This window comes from Lissotriton vulgaris, chromosome 2_1, assembly GCF_964263255.1.
Source record: "Lissotriton vulgaris chromosome 2_1, aLisVul1.2, whole genome shotgun sequence".
In the NCBI taxonomy this organism is placed as follows: domain Eukaryota; kingdom Metazoa; phylum Chordata; class Amphibia; order Caudata; family Salamandridae; genus Lissotriton; species Lissotriton vulgaris.
Window position 1 is genome coordinate 1421120038 of NC_141687.1, and position 12414 is coordinate 1421132451.

The window sequence follows — 12414 nt, forward strand, 5'->3', positions numbered from 1 at the left end:
CCAAATTCGATCTGATATCTCTGCTTGACAATCCGCAAGACCCATCGATCTCGAACTAACTCCTCCCAGACAGGAAAAAAAGATGACTCCCCAACAGGCATCACCTCTGAACCCATCACATAGTCATGAGTTGGAGGACTCCGAAGAAGAGGAGGCACCCTGCTGACTCCTGTATTTGTGGAAGGAAGGGACACCCTTGCCACGTCCCCTACTACAAAAGGGCTGGGCGGCCATCTTAGATTGAAACGCCTGTCCAAAAGCCTGCTTATAACCAGCAAACTTCCCTTCCTGTGCAGAGTGGACCGGAGCCAAGTTCTTACCCGGCATCGTCTTTTTAATCAAGGTCTCCAATGGTTCCCCAAACAGCTTAAAGTCAGTGAAAGAAAGTTTCATGCTGGCAGCCTTCTGTGCCACCTCTGCCTTCCAAGGTTTAAGCCATAACTGCCTTCAAGCAATCACAGAAGGCACCACACTAAGGGAATCTAAGTACCAGTCAGCCAGGAAAAAACTGCTGTTCCAACAATGTCAAAGACTCAGAAGGGTCCTCATCCTGTAAGAGCTGCTCTAGCGTGCAGTCATAAGTGGGAGAGGTATGCCCTGATGTATATCCTGTGCACACTGTGTCACCAAACCCAATCTATACTTTGCTGGTGAGTCCTGACTGGGGAAGAACCAGTGCTGGGTTGCTTGTGTTCTAATTCAGGGAGGATCTGGCCTGACAGTTCAGGTTGGACTGTTCCCTTTGGAGCAGAATCAAGACTGATTTGCATATGGCTGGGTCTAAACTGAGGTGGCATGGTGTGCACAATAATGATGGACTGGGATGCAGCCCAAGATTCTACCAGTGTCTGAGATTAATTCAAGCATTCCAACCATCACTTTTTTTACACTACAATATTTCTCCAGAAAGAGAAATATGAATCAATTTTCAATATTCAGGTTGCAGGAACATTGCACCATGATTACCTAACAAGAACAACGTGAAACACAAGGAAATGTATTCCCAGTGAACCATAAGGGCTCCCACCATCTCCAAACAATGTGAGAATCCAAGGATTGTGAACTGTTGTTTTCTTTTCAGGCACCATTGTATACTGCAATTTCCAACGAAACAAATTCTTTTGTCTGGTGGAGCTGACACTTGACTACTTCCATCAGCCTCCCTTTTTTCTACAATTTCAGCATGACTGGGATTGGTGTATTAGGCCTCTGTGCTCGCTAAGTCTTGACAGATAAGACACACATCCTGACTCTACATTACAATACAGGTAAGGGACCTTCAGGTTAACTGTATACAGAAACGGATTTGATAGTGATCACATATACATTTTCCCAGTGCACTGGAGAATGCTGATAATTAACGGCAGGGAACTAGGAAATAAAGGACGTACAGGTGGTCATGCACATGAGGTCGTTGATGACAACCCTCATGAGAAAAAACAGTTTGTGAGTGTCTTCACACTGTGTCCTATTTGCAATCCATTCACCATAGATATGGTCTCCTCGACCCTCCAAACATGCATATCAAGCAGGATGATGGGAGCAGACTGCCTCACATGCCAGCACTCAATGTGCCACATTACATCATGGAAAATGCAGTGCATGATAACACTTACTTTAGTAGTAGTTTTAAGTTTCACCCCTGATGGTGCAGCCTGTGCTGTGTAATTCTAGACGTGTGTTTCTGGATTCATTTCTTAATCCTTAGAGAGCAACCAGTCATTTTGGGGGTTCCGGAAAAGCTGTCCAAAGTCTTCCCAGTTCCTGTACCACTGACACAGGTGCATCAACACAGGCTTATTAGATCAGTAGCTCAAGGGAGCCTTTTCAAGCAGAAGGAGCACACTGCCTTACATCCCAGCACTCACTTTGGGCAGCTTTTCCAGCATTTCATATCATTTAGAGCCAATAAGTCAACATTTTAATTGATATTACATTCACATTTCCTTTCATGTATGCCTTACTATTCTTCCTCTCCTCTTGATTTATGGGGAACCCACCAAGTCTCCTATTAGTATTGCAATTGAGAACTTCACCCACTTTTGAATTCCCTAATAAAAAAATCCTTATTCTTCATTCCGCAATACGTTGCTATCAAACACTCTCTGTACCATTTTCAGGTCATTTCTCTTTTTTTGCTTTTCACCATTTGAAGAATTAAAGGAGGAAATTAAAAGCAAAAGTAATACACCAGCCATTTCCACAGATTATTTTACAACCCAGTAAAAATCAAATTCAGCTCCTAAATGCTCCTCTCAGGACTGCATTGCCCCCTTGTCAGTATGGTACCTTAAAAGTTCTCTTTATTTTATCCACCACGTATACACCATAGTGTCACATATTCAATTCAACACTTCTGTTTTATTGTCTTTGAATCAATGATTTTATTGTTCATTCCACACCAAGTCACACTTTACAAGTTTTCTCGAAATAGCAAATTTGGATTGCCATGAAGTGCTATGAAAAATATGGAAATTGCTGCCTATTCCTTGCTTCAATAGGCTGCATTGAACACCAGTGCAGACAGTGCCGACATTTATCCTCAATCTCTTAGATTTTCCGAAATGATTCCTACATTTTAGAAACATTTTTATAACATCAGATCAAATAATAGATGGCAGTTTGGCTAGTGTACACTCAGAGTTTGATTCACAAAGAGATTCCGCACTCATGGCAGAGGCTTCACCGTTGTAGCAGGAGCTTTGCATTGCAGTTTCTCAGTGCAGACATACTCCCATGACTGTGGAGCCTCAGCCATGAATGCAGAGGCTCTTTGTGAATCGGGTTCTCAGTCTGTCAACATTATTTTTGAAATGTCTTAGTTTCTTGGGTCTGTAGGTCTTCTTTCCTCCACTTTGAATTGCAAAATAACACGTTTTCAGTGTTGCTTTGTATTGGCTATCAAACCTAATATAGGTTAATAGCAGAGGAAGTGTCATAAGATGATAGCAGGTTTAATTTAGCCACAGCAGAGAGGAATGGATGAGTTAGGTGCTTCAGGATGTGCAGTTGATGAGATGTTGAAGAAAGGGGAAACACTGGAATAAGTGTAGAGGAGTTGCAGATACCACCAGATTATGGGCCTGAATATATCGTCCTGAGGCTGGAGACCACCCACCTCTATGGTGGCGGACCCACATATGCTATTACAATGCAGCAAAAGGCCTTTTTAGGTCTCGCCTGGAATTAGCATCCGAAAGATGCATCCAGGCTGGAGACTAATAGCTGCCGGTCTCGGGGGAATGAGGGACAAAAGGGTGCCACGCGCTTCTCTTGTGCTGGATTTGACTGCGTGCACGCGCAACCACACTCACGCATGCGCACATACACAGCCACACACATACACAGCCACACGCATACACAGGCACCCCCCCGTCGCCGCCGCACCTACACACACACTAGCGCACCTACATGCACACACAGAGACCCCCCCACACACACACCAGCGCACCTACACACACGCACGCACACATACAAAGACCCCCCTCCCCCCGCCGCCGCCGTCATCGCACACATACACACAAGCGCACCCCCCTCCTCCCTCGAACTAAGCCCCATTTACCGCCATTCGGGACTTCTGTAGCCGGGGCTCTCCCTCGGGCATGGGAGCCCCGCTCTCAGGCACTCTGTGGACGCATGCGCGGGACTTCCGAAGACGGAAGTCCCGCCCAAAGGAACTGGCTGTCTTGCTTGTTTTTTTTATTGTTGTTATCCATGCTGCCCACTCTAAGATGGCTGCTACGGTAGAGTCCCTTTTCTATGTTCCTACCGTCTCCAAACTTGCGTGTTAATGAGGCGGGCGCGATACTTTCACCAGCGCCTTCGAGCAAAGCAGCGTTTCCCGGTATGAGCCTCGCCAACAATTTTTTAAGAAAGTACTGACACTGCAGTGTTGTGTGCTTGTCCTCCTCAGCGGCGCACCCAAGTTCATGATAGTCCCGTTCAGTTGCCGGCTGCCCTTTTGGCTTTGCCAAGGTCTGTGTATAAATGAATAGGACTGTGAAGCAGGGAGCGGCGAGCGGTGGGTTCGTGCCTGGCTGCGGCGCCCTCCTGTCCGCTGAGCTACAGGACAAAGGTCAGGCGTGTCCAGGCACCTTCCATGCTTCATGGCTGCTCATTGACGGTCTGTAGCTGATATGACTGATAGAAGAGGACAGAGCTGACCCCAGAGAGCCCTCCCCAGTCCCAGTCACTGAGCACACATCCGGCCCTCGCGCTGTCTGAGGGTAAGCTTCTAGGCACTGGAATATTGAGGGGGTCGGGTATCGGCCCCCTTAATGCTGAGACCTCCTGCTGTTAGTGTTATCTATAACTAATTAGCCAGGACTTCTTGCTTTCTTTGACCCCCCCAACCCCCACACACCCTTTTAACCTTTAACTCGCCCCTTGCAGGATGCAACCCAAATGACACTCCCAAACCTTTCCCCCACGCGCTGGCTGGTATTCTTGAATTGCAGGCCAACAAGCAGTGGCAACGCCAAAATACAAGTAAGCCAGGGCATGTTTTTAGCGCGGCCTGTCGACCTTTCATTCGTTTATCTCTACTTGTGCTGCCCGAGTGCTGTGATGGGGCTAAAGTCAGTGTTGAAAGTAGAATACTGGAAGCAGGAAGTTAAACTGCAATCAAGTTTATTCATACAACAGCCCCACACCGAGTCAGTGCGTGGTCAGGAAGATCATCTGTCAAGTGACAGTTTGGCAGTTCCTAGGAATAGCGAGAAGAGGTGGAACATTGGGGGAACCAATGGGAAGGGGGAGGTGACAGGGGGAGCTCTCACGTCAGAGAGGTAACCAGGGCACAGGGGTGGACAGGGTTAAGATACAACACATCTTCCTCTCTTGAGAGTTTTTTAAAGGATTAAACACTTAGCAGTGAAACATATAGTCATGCGGGAAGAACAGTGAACATTAATCATATACAAAGTCTTCATAACGCTTTGGCTTGCAAATGGTACGACCAAACCTTCCCATGACACTGTGAGAATCAGGAACACAATCGGTGTCAGAGTGGGGATCATTATTGTTTCTGCCTGACCGACCACTGAAGCTATGACTGTCAGACATGACTTCAGAGTCAGAGTGTGAGTCGCCTTGACAACCCAGCATTGGTATCGGAGTGTGAGGGCTGACATCAACAGACCGGTCTGATGAATGACAATCAGCAAAGTCAGAGACAGGTGGGAGAATATGTGAAGTCTCAATGCTGGGCTTGAAACTATGTTCTGAGCTAGACATATCAACCCACAAATCTTTGCTATGCACATTAGGTTGCATTTGACTTGGAGCTTTGCTTTCAAGGTGGCATTCTGCCAATCTACTCATGTGCCACACTTTCCCATCGCTGAGCCTGGCGGTGTTGTTATACAGTTCATTGATGCGAAGAGAAGAGGTGAATCTGATTTCTCCTTTCCTTACTTTTTTCTCTAAACGAACTTTCACAAGATCCCCTACCTTGAAAGAGTATTCTTTTGCACTATGTTTAGAGTCATACCACTCTTTGTAGTATTTTTGCGCCTTGATTATGTTATTCCTAATGACATCTGGCGACCATTCAAGTTGCTTTGAAACAGGCATCCATCCTAGGTCAATGCTCAGGGGCTGTCTGCTTCTCATGAGTACAAAAGGTGCATTGCAGGTGCTGGTACAAGGAGATATTCTGAAAGCCCAGATGAGCTTGAACACTTCTTCTTCCCAGTTAAGGTTGGCATTCCTTGACAATTGTATGTGTCCCTTCAGGACACGGTTGAAGCGTTCTGTTAGACCATTGCCTTCTGGATGGTATAGAGAAGTAGTGTGGTGGGTGATACAGTTCCTTTAAAGGAATGATTTGAACATCATTGAGCAAAACTGTGGACCATTGTCTGTGTGAATACATTTTGGTAGACCTTCACTTAGGAACACTTTATCCAGGAAGGATATGATTGTAGACTGTCTATTTCAGATACAATTTCTATTTCCGGCCATTTGGAGAAATGATCAATGACCACTATGATGTACTTGATTCCTCCCTCGTGTCCTTCAATTGGTCCAGCAATGTCCAGACCTAATTTTTCCCAGGCCATCTGGGGAGGGTGGAGTGGAGAGAGAGACACTTTTGAAGTCTTGAGAGTTTTATCTGAGTCACTGCATTCGACACAGTTTCTAATGAGGATTTAAATTTGTTTGTCAATACCGGTCCACCAATAATAGGTTCTGACTCTTTGCTTTGTCTTAGTAATGCCAAGGTGACCCATGTGGCAAAGTTTCAGGATTTTGTCTCTGAGAGTGATGGGGGCTATGGCCTTTCCGACTCTATATAACACACCATTTTCCAAGCTGATTTCATTCCTTATTTCCCAATACACCTTAATGTTGTCCTGAAGATGGCGTTTCTCTGGCCAAGAGGTGTTGACAAATTTACATACGTCTTTTAACGTTGAATCCTGAGACATGTGATTCTCCCATTCTCCAGTAGAGATTCCCTCAAAATTCGTGTTGAACAGTAGAGCCACTCTTTCATCATCCTCAGGAGCATTCATATTCTCATTATGTGGCAGGGGTAATCTGCTGAGAAAATCAGCGACTTTGTTCTTGATACCTGGCCAATATTCTGCTGTGTAGTTGTAGTCCAATAATTTTATTGACATTTTACTTAGTTGTGGTGAGGCATTTTGCAAACCAGAAGCAAATAAGATTTTGATCAATGGCTTATGGTCTGTGCGAAGATGTATATTGTATCCCCATATGTATGCTCTGAAGTGGTTGAGCGCCCAAGAACAGGCCAGCATCTCACGTTCTATTACAGAGTACTTCTCCTCAGCAGGGGTGAGTGATCTGGATGCGAAAGCCACGACCCATTCCTGGTTTCAATTATCCTTCTGTGCTAACACCGCACCCAAACCTTTGTTGCTTGCGTCGGTTGTGACATAGATTTCTGCTTTGGGATCAAATCCCTTGAGGAATGGTGCTTCAGCTATTTCTTTTTTGATCGTTTCAAAGGTGTTCTGACATTCTGGGGACCATTCAAATTTTGTTTTATTTTTCAGTACTTGTCTTAGACTGTACATTTTTTCTGAAAAGTTCCTTATGAATTTGGAGTAATACTCTGTTAATCCGAGAAAGGCTCTGATGTCCTCTTTACTGGATGGGCAGGGAGCATTAAGAATGGCATCTACTAAGCCTTGTTTTGGTTTGATGCCCTCGTGGCTAATGGTGTGCCCCAAATAAACCACTTTGTCCTGAGATATTTTACATTTATCTAATTCGACAGTAAGACCATGCATTTTGAGTTTGTCAAAGACTTGCTTTAAGCGTGTGTCATGTTCCAGTTGATTGCCACCCATGACTAAAATATCGTCCTGGAAGAACCTGATGCCTGCAACGCCCTCCAAGATGGAAGTCATGACCTTTTGAAAAAGCGCTGCGGCAGAGGCTAACCCAAACGGTACCCTAGTGAAACGGTAACAACCAAAAGGGGTGATGAATGTGGTGTATTTCTTGCTGTCCACGTGTAGGGGTATCTGGTGATACGTGGATTTCAAATCTATTATGGAGAAAATACACATATCATTAGTGGCATTAAACATTTCACAAATACGTGGTAGGGGATACTGGTCAACAATAATGTTTTTGTTAAGATCCCTAAGGTCAATGCATAGTCTAATTTTCCCATTGGGACGTTTGACCACAACTAACGGAGAAACCCACTCCGCGGATTCAACCTCCTCAATTATTCCCTCCTTGACCAGTCTATTCAATTCAGTTTGAACATCACTCCTTACTGACACAGGTAAGTGTCTGACTTTGTGAATACATGGAACAGCTGAGTCATTAAGTTCAATTTTGTGTTCAAAACTGTTAAGAAGACCAACTTTCCAGAGAACACTTCAGGAAAATCTTTATGAATGGTATTCTTGCATGACTCATCAATTGACAGAACAGGGTCAGCGCTGTTTGGATTGAGGATTATTCCCAGATCGGCTTGATCACTCCAGCCAAGTACAGACGGTCCTTTTTTTGCAATGAAGAGTTTACAACAAGCTTTCCTGTTCTTGAACTCGAATTCTAATTCACGTGTTCCTAGAAATTCGATGTTGTTGCCAGTGTAACTTCTGGCAATGATGTTCGACTTCTCTAGCGATGTTCCGATTTTATCAGTGAGTAATTGTTTCCATACATTTTCATTGATGATTGTGAAAGGGGAGCCAGAATCAGCCATTAAGTTTACAGTTACCCCTCCCAATTTCACATCGCACATAGGTTTCTTTTTTTTAGTGGGTGTAAGCTCCAATACATCATATTCAATGGAGAACACGTAGTTGATGCTATCTGAATCCGAGTACTCAGAAATTTCTTCTGAAGAGTCACTCTCATCCTGAATGTGTCTGACCTGTCTGCTTTGCTTAAAGGATGCTCTATTGCAGGCCTTCGCGATGTGACCTGTCAAACCGCATGACAAGCATTTCCGATATCTAGCAGGGCACTTTGTGGAATATGCTAAATGGGTAGGAGAACCACATCGATAGCATTTGAGTTCAGGTGGATTTTTGTATTTACTGCTGTGACTTTTTTCACTTTTGTGCCTAGATTTGTAAGGTTCATTTTTCTTATGATACTCATGCGAACTTCTTTATTGCTGACCTTTTGTCTTAGTTTGTTTGCGTTAGAAGAATGAATTGCTTTAACTACAATTGGCTCATCTAAAACTGCTTTGGCACATCTGCCAGTAAGTTCAGCTTTTTTAACTAGAGCAACAACTTCTTTTAAGGAAGATTCTCCATTAACCCATAGTTTGTCTTGGATGTTGGGGTTACTCGCATGCATAATAATTTGATCACAAACAAATTCTTCTTGAAATTGACCAAATCTACAGGTTAAAGCCAAGTTGTTCAAGGCCGCAACATAATCATCAATGCTCTCATCTTTGCCCTGTTTTCTTCTCGAAAATTTATACCGGTCAACGGCAACACAAACAATAGGTAAAAAATGAGCATCCAAGTCATCTAACGCATGTTGATAAACATCATTTCCTTCTCTTGCTTTTTTTTCAATGTTATTATAGGTCTTGACACCCCCGGGACCTAAGCAGTACAATAAAACCTTCTTTTTCTTTTCAGCAGTGAATTCTTCATCTTCATCAGTTTCTATGTAATTAGTGAAATACTCTTTCCACTCCTTCCATGGCATACTAGGAGTAACTTTCAGAGGTAGGAAGGCTTGGGGTTGAGCAAGATTTAACGAACTGAGGGCACACATTGTGAATGAGTTGAAGACGGAATAAAAGCAAGGTTCAGGATTGAAAGCGCAAGCAGCATTCTACATTACTGTTGTTCCTAGGGTGTTAACACATGCCACTTGCCTTGAAGAGTTAATTCAAGAATTTGAGAAGGGCTGAAACATGAATGAACATGAATGAATGTCTAATTGCCCAAAAGTAGGTTTCAGTTAGAGCAGGAATGTTTCACAGGCTGGAGTGTCAGTTTTGTCAACTTAGTGGTACACTTGTGTAAAAACAAGTTCGTTTGTATTTAAATCCATTTCAAATACACGTTTGCATGGGAGGAAAATATATCCCTTTAAATTACATAGGTGTGCACATCACCGTGTGTGTGCCTGGTGAAAAACGATGGTGTGCGATCTCCGAAGGAAATTGCCACAAGATGGCGCCAGGCGCTGCGTTCCAGTGACGTGGAACGTGCAGGAGCGTGTGCAGGAGAGCCTGGCTGACAGGAAATTGACGCGCGAAGGCAGCTGACTGGAAATGTCGTTGCGCGCCTCACAGAATGCCAGACTGCCTCACGCACCCAAAAGCTTACAAAGAAATTGACACGGCGTGTCTCAAGAGTCACAGGAGCTGCTGACGGAATCACAACACACGCGCCGTGCGAAGCGTGCTCAGGCACTCACACTTGTCCGACTTGGCCCTTACCAGCGGAACGGCTGTTCAAGATCGCACCCGCTTGGCATTTTTCACACGACCTCGGGGCAAGGTTCACGACGGGTCATCGTCCACGGCCAATGCTGGAAGGCAACAGCGCGATTCAATGTGGAGTACAGCAGACCCTCAAGGAGAAGCAGTAATGGCACGCAGATGCTCCGATCTCCGATGTCTTAGCAGGGAAGTCACGAAGGCGTCCACAACTCATTAAGGATGAGCACTTCGCGAAACTCAGGTAGGAAGGCTGGTTTCAGTATGCTAAGGGAATACCTTTCAAGGTTCCGGCTTTAGCAGAAATCAATAAATCTGTGGTGAGGGGCTATAGGTTTACCTCGTCGCCACTGTTGAAAGTAGAATACTGGAAGCAGGAAGTTAAACTGCAATCAAGTTTATTCATACAACAGCCCCACACTGAGTCAGTGCGTGGTCAGGAAGATCATCTGTCAAGTGACAGTTTGGCAGTTCATAGGAATAGCGAGAAGAGGTGGAACGTTGGGGGAACCAATGGGAAGGGGGAGGTGACAGGGGGAGCTCTCACGTCAGAGAGGTAACCAGGGCACAAGGGAGGACAGGGTTAAGATACAACAGCTTTATTATCGAGCCAGTACCCTCACTTACCCTACCCTGGTCTCTCACCCGACTCTTTACCCTCATTCCCGACCCTCCACCCCGTACCCCCTATCTCCCCCCCCGCCCGCCGTCGCACACATACATACACACACACACACACACAGACGCGCACGCGCACCAAGCCCCCCCCTACAACTAAGGCCCACTTACCGCCACTCCGGACATCAGCAGCCTCCGCGGGGCTCTCCCTCGGGCATGGGAGCCCCGCGTCACCACTGCTCCTCTCTGTGCCAGCCAGTCCGGGGGCGCGGGCTTCACAAGACGGAAGTCCCGCCCCACGATAGGTTTCATTTTTGTCTGCGCGCGCACGTCTTGTTTGTTTGCAGATATGAGCATTGCGCATTGCTGGAGAATATGGGACTATCTGACAAATATCAAAAAATTAAAGCCTTTTTAAAGAAAGTGAAACAGCTGACCCCGACTCACCTGATGCTGGACCTGATTGCAGGGACGCCACTGTGGGTTTGTAATCTTACCCTGCGGGGTTTGATCAACTCGCTGATCTCCCCGACACATACACCTGACCACGCTTCATTTGGTGGAATGGCGCCGCCAAAAGTAACGGCTCAGAAGGGAAGTCGAGCTGGCCCACGCTCTACTACAGTGACAACCGACCCGGCAGCGCTGGCTGTTACAGGTGCTGAAACGCACTTTTCTACTAGTAAGAGTAACGCAGTTCGACCGATTACTTCCAGAATTGGACGTCCTACTTTGAAGGTATTGCAATCAGGCAAAGTCGGTGAAGAGATTAATCCTGGCGGTTTTGTTAATTTGCCAGCGGAGGGTGAGATGTAAATGTAAATGTAGGTGTACTTATATAGCGCAACCTGTCACCCAAAGGGCATCCTGGCGCTTGCTTAGGGAACCCGTCCTGGTATTCCCCTGTGAGAGGCCCCGGCAGGGTGTCCACAGGGTGAAAGCCAGGCATCCCGCCACGAGGGGCCGTAGTGGAGATTAAGCAAGCTATTGCCCAGAGTTGCAGAGTGAGACCCCGTGAGTCGAGTAGGCACCGGAGCGAGAATTGTCGAGACCGTGGAATTTTATGAGCCCGAGACCCGCTGAGGCGGGGAATCGAACCCTGGTCCACGGTCGATCTCAGCTTCCGGGTCTGCCGCCTCTAACCACTGAGCCACACTTCACTGGTGGATGCACTTATGGAGGCAGTTATTAATCCCCCGGCGGAGATACCAGTGTTGTTGCCAGCTTTGACATTGGCTCAAAGTCTTGAAAAGGCTTGGAACTTGGGAGCCTTACAAACTCGAGCACTGGGGAAGGGGGCAAGAACTCTGACCCCTCCTGGAAGGGTCTGTCCGATGATGCAGTAAATTCGCCACTGATGAGTGTGGTTGATGGGGTTAGTAGACCAAATTGGGGGGATTGAAGGAACAATCTCAGGTAGCGGTGGATATGCAGAAAGTACATTCTCAGCCATATCAAGCCTCACCGGACAACTGCCAAGGGGCCTTGAAACAGCAATTTAACTCAGCCATGAGGGAACCACTCGGTCAACAGCCGGACATTGGAAGTGGTCAGGTGGGGTGTGGCATTGGTACCGGTATGGATGGATTTGGGGGTGCAGATAGTCTCGCACCTCTGCAGAAGCGTGTTATAGCCCCCCCAATGACAATTGCTGACCTTTCCAGCCATAATACCAATGATACTCCGAATATCACCAATGCTAACATAAGCTACTCTGCGCAAAACAAGGGGGCATTGAACTCTGAATTGACCCCTCACCGCCTGTGGGAAAGAAAGGCAATGTTAAGGCTAAGCCTAAAAGTGCTTTAGCCCCCATTTGTATCGAGAGGCGCACAACCCCCATTGCAAAAACAGCTTTAGCTCTCCTGGCATGAGCTGCTTAACAAGGA